General features: G+C 38.1%; 1 protein-coding gene across 2 annotated transcripts in view; it reads right to left on the reverse strand.

The window, feature by feature from the left end:
• Positions 1–13753, reverse strand: part of rai14 (retinoic acid induced 14) — a 40890-nt gene that overhangs the window by 19751 nt on the left and 7386 nt on the right. The gene's annotated exons all lie outside the window — the stretch shown is intronic.

Below are 13753 nucleotides of genomic sequence, written 5' to 3' on the forward strand. Positions count from 1 at the left end.
GAAAAGAAATTAGGTCGAGAAAAAGTGAGGGAGATAGGGTTAGAAAAACAAAACGATATGAAGAGTAATCAGTAGTAAATGTGAAAGCAGAATTTGGACAACAACATAATCTAAATCATATCTTTTATATATATTTATTTTGTTATCTTTGTAACATATGTATAGAAAAGTATGTGACATAAACCATTAAGCCTATCTCTTATAGTAAAATACATTTCTTACAATGACTTGCATCATTAGACATTGACAGATAAGACAATAAAACTGTAAGCCAGCCAAAGTGGCCGAGATGCCCTTAATGTGAGTAATGTTTCTCAAGGGGAGAGAATGTTTTTCTTTCTCTGCTACAGCCCACACAAAATATTCCAAATGGCCCCACATGTGTATCAGTGACAGGCTATTCACATAAAGAGAGGTCTGCAACTGGAAAGCTTCAAGCATGATCTCACAGAGAGTCTGCTACACTGTAGTCTGATGACACAAAATACAACACAGTAAACTTTCTAAGTCCACCACAGGTTGTTCACCTCTGGCCAAAAAACAAATCTTCAATAACGATATAAAAAGACGATGGAATCACATGCTTTAATAAAACAAATTAAGGAATAAAAAGTAGGAAAGGAGGAGTCTGTCCATGAACAAGCAGTTTTGCGATTGAGACAGTTGCAGAGCTGAAACCATGCACCCCAAACATATCACCAGTGGAAGCCTTCCCAGCAGTTACCTGTTCATACTCAAAGAGCTGGGATGGTATTAGATTTGACCTGATAGCCTACTGACCTTCATGTGATACTGAGTGAACTCTTTGACTCCAGAAATACATGTGGAGGTAAACTCTACCCTATTTTAAGACAGCAATAAGTCAACATAGTGATACATGGCAAACATCCACATGCTATCAAGGCAATATATTTTGCACAGCTGGTGGAAAATGCAGGGCTATAAAAATCTTTCTGTCACTGGAACCACTTGGATGACCGCTGAGTACTGCAGCTTAAAAGACACAACGTCATTAACGTGGAGCCGTGGGGAAATGAAAAATACGGTACTATATTTATGGTCTTTTATAAACTAAAACTTAAATCTAAAATCATTGAGAAACTTTTTTTTTATTCTGGCAGAAAGTTCTTGAGAAGAGTTGTAAAGGAAACAACCCACACAACTCCTTGTAATCCAGGCTTCAAAGCACTGAGGAGTGAAGATGCTATTTGTGAAGAGTTGTAAGACGAGAAAGTTCTCTGACAGACTGGAAATAACAGACTGGGTTTAAAAACACTCAGCCAAGCATGACACATACATGTGAAGGAGATATATGAATCCACTGATAATTCCGCTGATTGACATCTGGAGTAAGTTGTGTGAAACTATCAAACAATCTTTATTTGTATAGCCCCAGTTCATAACAAATGTTATCACAAGACAGTTTACTAAAGAGAGGTCTAGACCGTAGACTTTGTTATATTATTTACAAAGACTCAACATTAATCCATCATGAGCACTAAGAAATGTTTAGCAAAGTTACAGTGGCAAGGAAACACAACCCTTCAACAGACAGAAACCTTGAGTAGAACCAGACTAATGTTGAACAGCAATCTGCAGAAACTGTTTTAAGCTTGGTGAGTGAGATAGAGGGAGATGCAGAAAGAAAGAGGGATAAAGAGAAACAGAGCAAATACAACAACGACATGGAGTTAGATAGATTCATAGCTAGAATGTCAGTAAAAGCATGTGTAACTATAAAAGGGACAACATGAGCAGACAAGTTGAAGATGTCTATACATTTGGCTTTGCTAATGTTCCATGTGAAAGAATAAGTATAACTGGTTCATGCACATTATAGGCCTCAATGATGTAGTTTCTGTTTGGAAGAAATCGCTGAATCTTCTTTACGAGACAATACTTCATCCTTAAGTTGTAGGGCTCACTCATTCCTTTTGTACCTTCATACCAGTTCTACTAAACAGTTTCCGTGGAAAAATCTTTTGATGTGGAGCAAAACATCAACAATGGTAGAGTAAGGTGCTATGGAGGTGAAAGTGGAACATTTAAGAGAATGTGCATCTGTTCTTCTCTATGATCGGTGTGCAGTGAAACATGAAACATCAGGAGAGAGCTGAAGCTATTAATGAAACAACATATGGTGTTGAGGATAGTTTGGCTTGTTTTTACAGAGTTGGCTGGATTTGCCTTCCTGTGTGCTGGAATGAAAAGTCTCATGGTTTTATACAGGCAGTCATGTGTTCAGCCAGCGTCCAGTGTGCTGAGGCAGTCAAACACTAAAAATAGTCTCACTTAAGAGATGGAGGGGGAACTGAAAAGAAAACGATGGATATAGACAAATAAGGCATGACTGAATGTAATGGAATATTTTTTTAAATGAATGAATTCTGTTGCATGAGTTTACTATATCCTTGAAAGAGAATGGAGAGTTGTTTGTTTACATAATTAAACATGGTACCCAGTAATCCTCTTATCATGTTTTATGGACATCAGGAAGGGTGGCCCTCTTAGAGGCTGTAATTGAGTGCCTTTGTGATCCGGAAACAACAGTCAAACAAAGCCACTCCTGTAGGCTACATGTCGCATTATATAAAGGAACTCACATCATGCAGAAGGCGAGAGGTACTTTAAATTGACTTTACTCAAGCTACAACATTTTAAATGAAGTCAAACTTTTATAGTCAGCACTGGACCATCTCGGTTGCTTATTTTCATAAAAGCTCTGCTGAATGAGCTGATTCAAATCAATGTATCTAACTCTTTATTTTCTAGAGACACCTAAAACTAAACCATTTGTTGTTAGCATATTTAAAACACTAAACTCATCTGGTTTAACCAAACGCTGTACGGATTATTAATCCTTGCCTATTTCAGGCTGAAAGAATGTTATACATGTATAACTACATACATTATGTTCAAGTGACTAAATATACTTTTGTCACACAATGTAGTATTCAGTAGGAAAAACATTTACTTATCATATTGGACGACTCAGCTCTTAGTTTTTTACTCGATCAGTAAATATTTATACTCATGTATTGAAAAGATTTCCAGAGTTGCTCCCAGAGTAATATTATAAAGAGAAAATGCAGGTGTAATGTCGAAATGGAAACTGTTTTAATGTATCTGCAGATTGCAAATATGTGCTCTGAAAATGTTTCACAGAGAAGTAGGATTTAACAGCAGAGTTACCCCGAAGGATTGTTAACCACATGAACAAACCACACTATCCAACTCAAGAGGGCACTGAGAGGAGAAACCTGGCAATTAGAAAGCAAGAGTGCACTTCTTAAGACAAAGAACTGAAAGTTTGAGCTTGTGCAGTATTTTAAAGTAAAGGGATCTTAGTGCTGGAGCTTTGAACTATGATTCAAACTCTTCCAGCCAAACGAGACAAACCGTTGTCCCAGTTCTCTGTAAACTTGCTCCAGCAGTCATGCTGTGTTGGTTGTCAGTTGTGTTTAAACATGAAACTGCCAAGCATTTATGGAACATGCATGGGTAGCAGTGCCCACCACTGTGTCGTCTATCTACTGCTGTGTACACACAAGTTTCCCTCTAAAACTCTGAAGCTCTTTTAAAGATTTACCCAAGCTTTTACCTAACCTGAACCTCTATGTGTGCAGAGTAGAGACAGCTCTCCCTTTCTCGACCAAACAAAAGTATGTTCTGATATGGTTTATTACAAAGATATTCATGATCTCCAAAAAAGGGCTAATATGACAGACACAGTCTGTAAGAAGTGCATCATCTTAGTATTCATGATTTATTTATCTTATATTGAGTACGACTTTGATATTTTTGACAGCAAGGATCAAAAGCACGTAGAAAAGGGATAGCTAGTGCTGCAATTGATCAATTACTTCAAGAAGTATGCATTCAAGAATTAAAATCACTGTTTGGTTCAAGATGATAATTTGGTCTTTTATTCTCTCTGTAACACTATATGACAGACTGAGAGGCATCTCCATCCAGAAACTGACCAGTCTACAGGTAAATATTTTCAGTTAGTGCTGTTGAATCATGAATAAGAACTGCATGTGGGAGAAAACTGAAATGGACTAATAGAAGAGGGGAAACACGGATGTAGTGTTGAGCATGATCGTGCCTAAATGCCTCTGTGATTTCAATAGGCTCAACAAAAAGTGAAGGGCCGTCACGATCGAGCAGCATGTCACCGATAGCATTAGACTACATTATAATGGACAGGTTTAAGTGGAGCGGAATGCTCTGCTCCAGTTTCTGCCGCACACACAAATAGTGTCAACGCAGGGAGGCTGATGAAATAATCATGTGCTGGAAGAGACTGCAAATCAGCACAGGCACTGACTCCAGCAGAAAGTTTTCTAAACCTAAAAGAGGAATGATGCAGGAGAAGCTTTGCCTGTTCAGAGAGACAGTAAACAGTGCTGTTTGGGCACTTTATATATGGTTTCAACAGGATAGGATTTTTTATGTGAATATGTAAAAGAAGGCAAGTAACAAATAGACTAAACTGAGGAAACCTTGATTTTTTTTTTTTTATGTAGTTATATGCTGAAACAATTTATCAACATGAAATTACAACATCTCATTATTGTCTTGTCTATTGCTTAGTTGTAGGCAACTTTTTGCTCTTAAGAGCTAGTCAAAAAAATGTGCAAACACTGCACATTCAAAATGAAGCTAACCCGATCTCCACACATGAACTCTGACTCCAGACAATATCTGCTTGCATTACAATTCTGAGGGCTTAGCCGCCATTGGCTTACACTGGACTGCATGGGTTTAGCCCACATTAGCTGGACCAGCAATAAGTCACAGGTCACTAAATCCTGAGATACGAAACCAGTAAAACCACAGTAGGGGCCATTCTCAAACTAAACCCATAGCCACTCAACGAGAGAACTCAGTTTTCAGTCACACTCACAGCTAATTGAATCCCGCTACATTAAGGTGTAGAGTAGGAAATACAGCAGCAACACAAAGACATAACACAGGTCAGTAAGTCGTTATCAGTGCTACTGGGGGTAGGCTTGCATGGTGTGACAAAAAATTATTTGTGCAATTGTACACAAGTGTGATAAAATATTAAAGAGTGCACATTAGCTTTAACTCACAGTTTCTCTGTCTATCTGCTGTCCATCATGTGTTACACAACATGTATTTGCAACATGTCCCTCCTACATCCTCAATAAATCCTAAAAGCTTTTTCCCTCCACTATATCAGCAAATAATCTGGAGGTAGCTTTACACAATTCATCTGAGTGAGAAAACATTATTTGTGTACATCATTTTTTTTCACATCTATTGCTATAAATTCAGACTTTATGTCTTCTATGTCTTCATTGTGAATGCTCATATAGAGATAACAACACAACTAATGTGTAAGACACTCCCCACAAAGTGGTTTTGGATGACCCTCGGTGTGTAATACCATAATTGTGAGTACACAAAAGAGGCAAAAATGTGTGAGAAGAAAGTTAGGGGTTGATTTGAGAAAGTCCCTCTGTTATGTGTTTGCTATCAAGACGTTAACAGGATCCCACCTCCTATTTTACTTTCAGTTGTAATTCCCTGACTGCATCATAATCTCAGGCTCCGTCTGCCTGTGTGTCTGTCTCTCAGGGATTCCCTCTCTTTCTGATTTTTGTGTTTACTGTGGGATCAGGGTGGGGACGGAGGTATTTGTTTCCTCTCCGATTTAGGCCTACACTCATTAAGACACACAAAGAGGTGGCTGATAACACTAAGTGTTTCCTGTTTGTCCAGGCCGGTGGACAAGGATGACAAGGGGAAGGAGAGGTAAAGAGGCAGGAGAAATAGAGAAGGGAATAAATCTGTTGGTAAAGGCACACTGGAGAGAAAACCTATCTGACCTGAATAATCTGAACTCTTATGTATTTCTGTTTAGTGGGCTGCTTCACGTGTATTCTTTTTTATCCTCATTCATCTCACAGGTGCAAGTTTTCTTTTTTTTTTTTTAGTGTTCAAAAGATCATAAAATCCAGCCAGTACTACAGTTTGTGAATAAAATGCAAAGTCAACAACTGCTCATTAAGTGTGATTGACTGCTTGTTGGCCTAATGGTTTCTGCATAAACATGCCTGGCCGGGCTGTTTTTTCTGCTACTCTGAACTTCCTCAGTTCTACGAAGGAAAAATAAACTCACAGGAAACACTAATTCTTGCATCACACCCGGTGTGTTTAGAGAGTTTATCCATTAAGAGTGTGTGGAGTTGCAATGGAAAACATTTACTTTAGAAAACCTTTCATATCTCGGTCCAAAATAGACAAAACAACAATTTTGTTTAATTTAAAAAAAGCTGTTTGCTTTGGTTTCAGGGCAGTCCAGTTTGCTTTTCCTACATACAAAGCAACTCAAATAAATGGGGGACACTGTAAAATATGAAGTTGTTAGAGCCTATATAAAAGTAATGTTAAACTGATGAGCAAAGAGTACATGAGGCCTTTTTGCTAATTTCTGTGTTACATGAGCATCTATGCAATGGCACTATGTAATCTCAGGTATTGTTAAAAAGGAAGCATGTTAAGAAAGTCTTTAAACAGGATATATCAAGATTAGAATAAATTGTGAATGTTAACATCAGGGCTGTTAACATTCAAAGAATTGATTTTCCGCATACCTTGTGATGGATTCAAGTGTTGTTTAAGGAAAATTTGACCTGCCAGTGGCTTCATATTCACTGTGCAGCTCAGTGCAGTTATGGTCAAGAAATCTTGTCCCTGATTGAAGGGTTATAGGGAGACCTACGCTCTGCTAAAACTAAAATCTTTAAAATCTTTACTGAACAAAAAGGGGGGTGGGGGTGAAATGAGAGATGGAGTTAATGTGGGGGCAGGTTAGGTCAAATTAAGTACAGGAGGAAAAATCAAATCCTCAAAATGTTAAAAAAAATTGTTCATCCTCTTGTAAAGTTAAGCATAACATGAACACACATCATCCACCTTGTACCAATTCACACTCTCACACTGTGTGTAAATGAGAATAGAATGTTTCCAGGGGTTACAGACAGAGATCAAAGATAACGATAAATCTATGCAGAAAGAAAAAGTAGGTTAGTTGGGTGGTAAGACACACAAGCAACCTAGAATGAACTCCAGAGGGGAATAACCTCATTACAGGTTATATTTTTCTTTGTGCGAGACACAGAGAGAGAACACTACAGGCGGGAAGTGAAGGAGAGGTTGGAAAAGGGTAACAATGAATAGAACAAAAAGGAAAAGAAAGAGTGAAGGACAGAGATTGGCACTTTTACAATATCTCTGCCCTTTGATCAGCAGTGGCCGTTAACTTCAAACTTCTTATCTGCAACAAAGCAGATGCTCAAATGTCCTCAAACAATACTTCCTTTCTCCTGGGCCACAGCTGAAACCGCTTACTGCTCGCTATAGCACAACAGCACACGCACACGCACACGCACACGCACACACACACACACAGCACAATAGTTTACTAGACTCTGAAACTCAAACCCAGAATAAGAGAGTTAGTAGACAGAACTGTTAAACACAGACCAGATGGTTACTCTCATTATGAGAGATGCTGCCATGTGTTTTAACATAATGCACGACCTGGAGCACACAAGGACTCTCAATGAGTCGATGTAGGGATGCACTCTTATCACGTTAGTGTAAAAAAGTATTTTTCCATTTAATAACTTTCTTAACAACTCTGGAGACATCACTTGCAGGCAGCAATTTCTAAGAATTCCTGCAGCTCTGGAGCCACAAAGGCTTTACTGTAAACAACGAGGTCACACATGCAGCAGCACTCTTTAAGACATGTAATCAGACTTTAAAGTGTAAAATTAATGGAGATCCTCTTTAAAAACACAAAAGACAGCCAAGCTGACACCCGTAATAATACCAAATTTCTGCAAAGGCACTTATTTCCAATGAATTTGCCAGAGTAGATGACCATGAAAGAGAATATGTATCAAAGGAATCACAAAGCTGTTATCATGTTTATTTATCTAACGTCATGTGTTAGCTATTGTGAGACTGGTTATATTTATTTTAGAGAAGAATATGTTTTTGCAAATGATGAGCAAAAAAGGATTTTTAATGAGAGGTAAAGCAGTGCTTTGCATTTAGCAAATAGACCCTTGTCACAGATATCTTCAGCTTTCCTTATTTTGTCCTTTTTAGCACAGACAGGACAACTTTGCTAGTGTTAGTGCACCCTAAGTCCACTTATCCCTTTGACCTTTCTAATTACCTCTTATTTTACTTCTTTTCTAGTGCTCCTCTTATAAACAACTCAGGTAATGTAAGGAAAACTATGAGACCACCATGACTTTGAGAGCCATTGTATCCATGTGCTCATTCACAGATGCTGTGACATAACACTTAAACCTGAAAAAGTGATTCAAGGCAGTGTTACACTGTGCAGTATGCATGCCTTATTCTTGGTCATTAGGCTGTAGCCTTACTATAAGAGGAACAACCTTCGCTCCCTCTTTAAACAGAGCCTTTCTTATTGAATGTACAGATTTTTAGGCAGAAGGATTGATGCAGAATTCCAGCATTGGACATTTATAGATGAAAATGGACCTCCAGTAAAAAAAATTGCCTGCATGCAACATTTACTCCTGACACAAATAGCCTTTCCTGCACTATAAATAACCACTGCTGGACTTGGAAAGCAACCAGGCTCATAACCCAGGGAACTGCTCACAAAGGCACTGGAGTAGGGCATAACATATTCTGTATTCCCTCTATTTAGCAATGATACAGTAGGTATACACACACAAATAGATCAAAGAAACAATAAAAAATATGATACAGTCTCAATTATTATTTTAATAAAATCTCTGAAAGAAGTGTTCTACTAAAAAGTTTTCTCCATGAAATTGTCTGTCACTGTATCTCTTTTATCATTGGATAGAAGCACACTGAAAGTAAAAAATGGCAGAGCCAAAAGTGTCTCATGAAGTTCAGTTCTCATAGTTTCTTAGCGTGAGCTGTTTCTCACCCTCCCTCCATCCATCTTCTAACATGAATATTGTTCCAGTTGATCAGAGCAGGCCAAGCTAAACAACCCGTCTATACCAAACTGTGGGCGGGAAGCCTAGCTGGACAAATAGGGAGTCTCTCCCCTCACCCCCAGTCTTTCCCTTTTGTGTTTACCCTTTATCCTGTTTTACTCCTGATTATTCCTTTATCTTTGTCTCTATTTCTTTGTCATTTGTCAGACTCCTAACAGCTCCTGCCTATTTTCCACAAGATTTTAACTGAACTCCACTCATTAAACTTTTCTGTCTATCTCTCTAGTGCCTTCATCTTTATCAGTAAGAAGTTGCGTCTCACACCATTACTTCATCTGAATGAATTTCTGAATGACATCATCAGACATGTAGCCTTGAGAGTCATACTTTACTGGATCCACAGCCACAGTTTTCTAAAGAACTTAAATGGAAATATACTTTCACTTGAAGACTTTCTTAAACATAAATACATAAACATACAAATACAGCAGCAAACAAGCACCTTGCATCATTATCACCGATTTCCTCGCACTCACACCAGACAAGAAACAAGCCCAAAAGCAAACACACACCCACACATAAATGAGCAAGCAAACACATGCACAGACACAAGGATCACACCCACCTCCTTGCACCATCCACAGTGCCTCATCTGTATCTGCTGACAAGCACATTTCCTGGCTGAATTTCTGTAGTTTATATACACAGACGATAAGAAATAAAGAGTTCCCACAGGCACTTCCTGCATTAATTGGATCCCTGTTTGAACAGGCTTTAAGCCATTTTCCTCAGGCTTTTCTTGGATTAATTTAAACAAGTTCAAGTCAGGATTTTTTCAAGTTTTGAAACCATTCTTTCAGAAGTGCTTGTTCATAAAATCAGGTTGGAACTTATGGATAAAGGGCAAAATTCCTTGTGCAATCAACAGCTAACTCTCTGTGGCGACTAAAGTAGAAGCATATTGGACTAGCCTTCTGCATACTGCATAAGCAAGAGTCGCACAAACACACAGAGAAGACTCTTCTTCATGAGACTATCACACCAGCTCCATGAAAGAGACAAAAACAACATTTGACGAGATGATATTTACTTTCTGCTCACACCTTCTGTCAAGATTGACTTATTGTACTCATGAATCAAGAATGTATTCTCAAAAAGATCAGATACACTACCGAGTGTAACGTAAAAAAGCCTGAGCGTAAAGGTGAGGCGAAAACACATGGCGCATGTTTCAGTTTAATTTTCCATTTATCAATAACACAAAGCTATGCTTGAATGAGTGATTTCTCCAACAATCGTTTTAGCTTTTAATCATGATAAATTCAACTTTAAAGTAATGTGTGTGATTATCAACCCCTATTTCTCTTCTCTGAATTAGCTACGTGGCCTGCATGATAAGGTGAAAATCTGCAATAACATTGTTAAAATACTGTGGTGATGATGATATAACTTTCGTTATATGAACAAATATTGGAGTAAGTTTGCAGTTTATTGTCTGTCTGCTGTTCTGATTGTTTTAACACTGACCTATGCCAATAAGCTTCCCCCATTTATGTGAATTTAGCTATATGGCTAAACAGCAGTCAGATGGTCGAACAAATATTGGCATGAAAACTTGAATGCATGTCATGTGTGTCTTTCACAGCGTCTCATGGAGTCTTTTGCAATGTTTCTATTGCACATTTTTAAACTTATTGTGAATATTTCATTTTGATAATGAATTTATTGTGCTGCCCAATCCTTGGTAAATTACTTTTATACGATGGTTGACACTTTCTGAAAAAAACTTTCTGCTGGATGTTGAATACACAGTATAGACAAAATGCTTAGTGTGAACAATGCCAGTTATCCCTTTGACTGTTGTGCTATCTCTCTGCTCACAATGACAACACATTGACACAGTCACACACACACCCTTCATCCACTTCTGCCAGATTAATTTCAGGCTATCCCTGAGGTTTTATTGTCTCCCACAGTGCTAATACCCTTTCACTACAACCCGCCAGAATAAACCATTCCTTGCCAAACCATGACAGACTGGGCCAAATCAAACAGGGCCAAGTGGAAATACTTCAGGCTGAGCTTCAGTAAAAAGAAACATTCTATATAATTCAAGGACTGCTATAGTATTCTGTTGCAATGAAATTACTTTTACTTTGATACTGCAACATTCATGGAAAAAGTAGGGCAAAATATTTCTCTCTAATGGCTGAATTTTCTTTGAAGTACCAAAAAGAAGGAGGAGGAAGAATATGGTTTAATGTTCTCAACCACCAGTACACAATACATTATTTACAAATGTTTTCAAATGATCAGCATGTGATATTTTTCTCCACTGGGCTGATCCACTTTACAAAGTAGACTGCAAGGCCCTGTTAAAAACAGGATCCATTCCTCTATTATAAACATTTCCAAAATGACATTGTTTTGGTTTAAATAAGTGTCAAAACAAGACACATTTAAGGTTCAGTTTAGTCTGTAGTGTTTTATAGCTGGCGATGAATTTAAGCCATGAGACAGCTGTGAGGCGTGAGAGGAGACAGCATAATCCACACATCAATTAGACACAGAGTCTGGGTGATAAGGGGGGTGTGTGTGTTTCTGCGCATACACTGTTAGTAATAGTCTATGGACATGGATGGGAAAGTGTGTGTGTGTGTGTGTGTGTGTGTGTGTGTGTGTGTGTGTGTGTGTGTGTGTGTGTGTGTGTGTGTGTGTGTGTGTGTGTGTGTGTGTGTGTGTGTGTGTGTGTGTGTGTGTGTGTGTGTGTGTGTGTGTGTGTGTGTAAACCTAGAGTAATCCAGCTTAGTCTAGCATCTGTGGGAGCAGTTTTATGTAGTGTTACAGTATGTAGGCGTGGTGAGGGGTTTTAATACTGAAACCACTTTAAACTATTTAATACACACATAAGAGTGAACAAATATTGTGTATGTGTGTGAGTGTGCAGCAGCACAGCCAGCGAGTAATGTGCTTGAGGGGGTAGTAGTAAAGAGCTGAGTGTAAGATAATAGTCTAAGCAAATTAACCAATTTAGAGCAGCTCGGCTCAAACAGCAGGGACAGCTGTTAATGTGGTCTCAAAAGGTTGACTCACACTTATAAGATCTAATTAAGATTTCTCAGAGTAATTACACAGGACTGTTTTTAATAAAGGTTAGTAAATCAGTGAATAAGAATACTCCTATTTTTTAAATATTTCTAACATTATAGATTTTTTGCATTGTTATATTGTACGTAAGTCATCACAGAACTATTAGAGCTTGGAAATCCTTCCCCCAATAACCTATCTGACAGTATAACCAAGTATTGGTTATACAGAAACCTGAAAACTGAGGCAGAATGGTTTTTCAGATTTTGGTTTGTTAAATAATTATTTTATCAGTTTCCGATTCAAATTTTAAAAAATACTTAACTCAAGACATTTTCGCACAGCTGATTATTGCAAAACTTGATGTGTTTTGTTTGTTTAATTTTAGGTATAAAAAATAGGTTAAATGTATTGTAAATAGCAGAACATAAATGGAGTTAGCGGGGGGGGGGGGGAAATAAACTGATAAAATTGATGACAATAAAAAAGTGGTACATTTTTAATGGAAAGACATGATACGAATGTCTTCATGAATTCTTTCCTCATCTTTGGAAAGGCGGTTTGCACATCTCTTCATAAGTCTGATAGAACTGACTGAATGAAATGCTAATGGAAACTATAAAGCAAAATATGTTTAATGGTATTCTCAAGAGAGGTAAAAGAAGCATAATTTCTGACTGCTAATTGTTCAGACATGTGTGCATCAAAATGCCTCTAAGTCTGTCTGTGGCTGCCAAACCCATTCCCTGAAACCAGATTACATTGTCTGCTTGTCTTAAACACAGCACACACACACACAATAGGGCTATTAAGATAATTTGACAACTTGTGTGTGTCCAGTAATTAGCATATTCACAAATGTCAGGGTGATAATGAAGGGACTTTTAAGAAAGTGCTAATAACAGATTACAGTATCATCCAGAGGACCCCTACTGACCTTTATGGCCAAGTAAAAAGATTTGTAGATACTCTCATGACAGGATAAAAAATGGCTTCTTCCCACTATTAAGAGGACTGCTACACATTCCATGTCAGGCGGTACAACCAATTTAAACGTGGAAAAAATGTACATGTCTGTTCAATATTAAATGAGCTGCAGAAGTCAAGTGGTACAACTTCAAGAGATATCACTGTATAAATATCTGTATATCCATCTTTAAGTCCAGCTGTGTTCTCTACAATAGGTATGTGCCTTGATATGTGTGAGACTTATATGAAATAATTAGAGGCCTGTGTGTGTGCTTGAATAAATGTGATGAAATTTCCTTCTTACTAGGGTTGGATAGTAAACCAGTATCAATACCAGCAACAACAGTATTACGTACTTCCACGACATGAATATTTGCACTACCGTCAATACAACACAGATTGCTGCACCCTACCAGCCACAGGGGCAGGTAAAAAAAAGTAGCCTTAAATTGTGATTGTGAAAGACAGGAGACAATGGATCAGAGTTAATCCCTGTGGTCCTCTACATGTTTCGATCTGAAACCCAGAGGAGAGCCAGTGCCACGATCACTGACCAAAGAGTTATGCCTCCAACTCCTGTCAGAGCGGGTGTCAAGTGTTTACAATCAAATGAATGAATACAATTGTGGTCCAACAATCAGGTAAACTTGTATTCTCCCCTCTCAAAGTTTCAAATAACAGCAACATTAGGTGGGTCTGCTCGCCTG

The sequence above is a fragment of the Labrus bergylta genome, chromosome 17, assembly GCF_963930695.1.
Source record: "Labrus bergylta chromosome 17, fLabBer1.1, whole genome shotgun sequence".
NCBI lineage: Eukaryota > Metazoa > Chordata > Actinopteri > Labriformes > Labridae > Labrus > Labrus bergylta.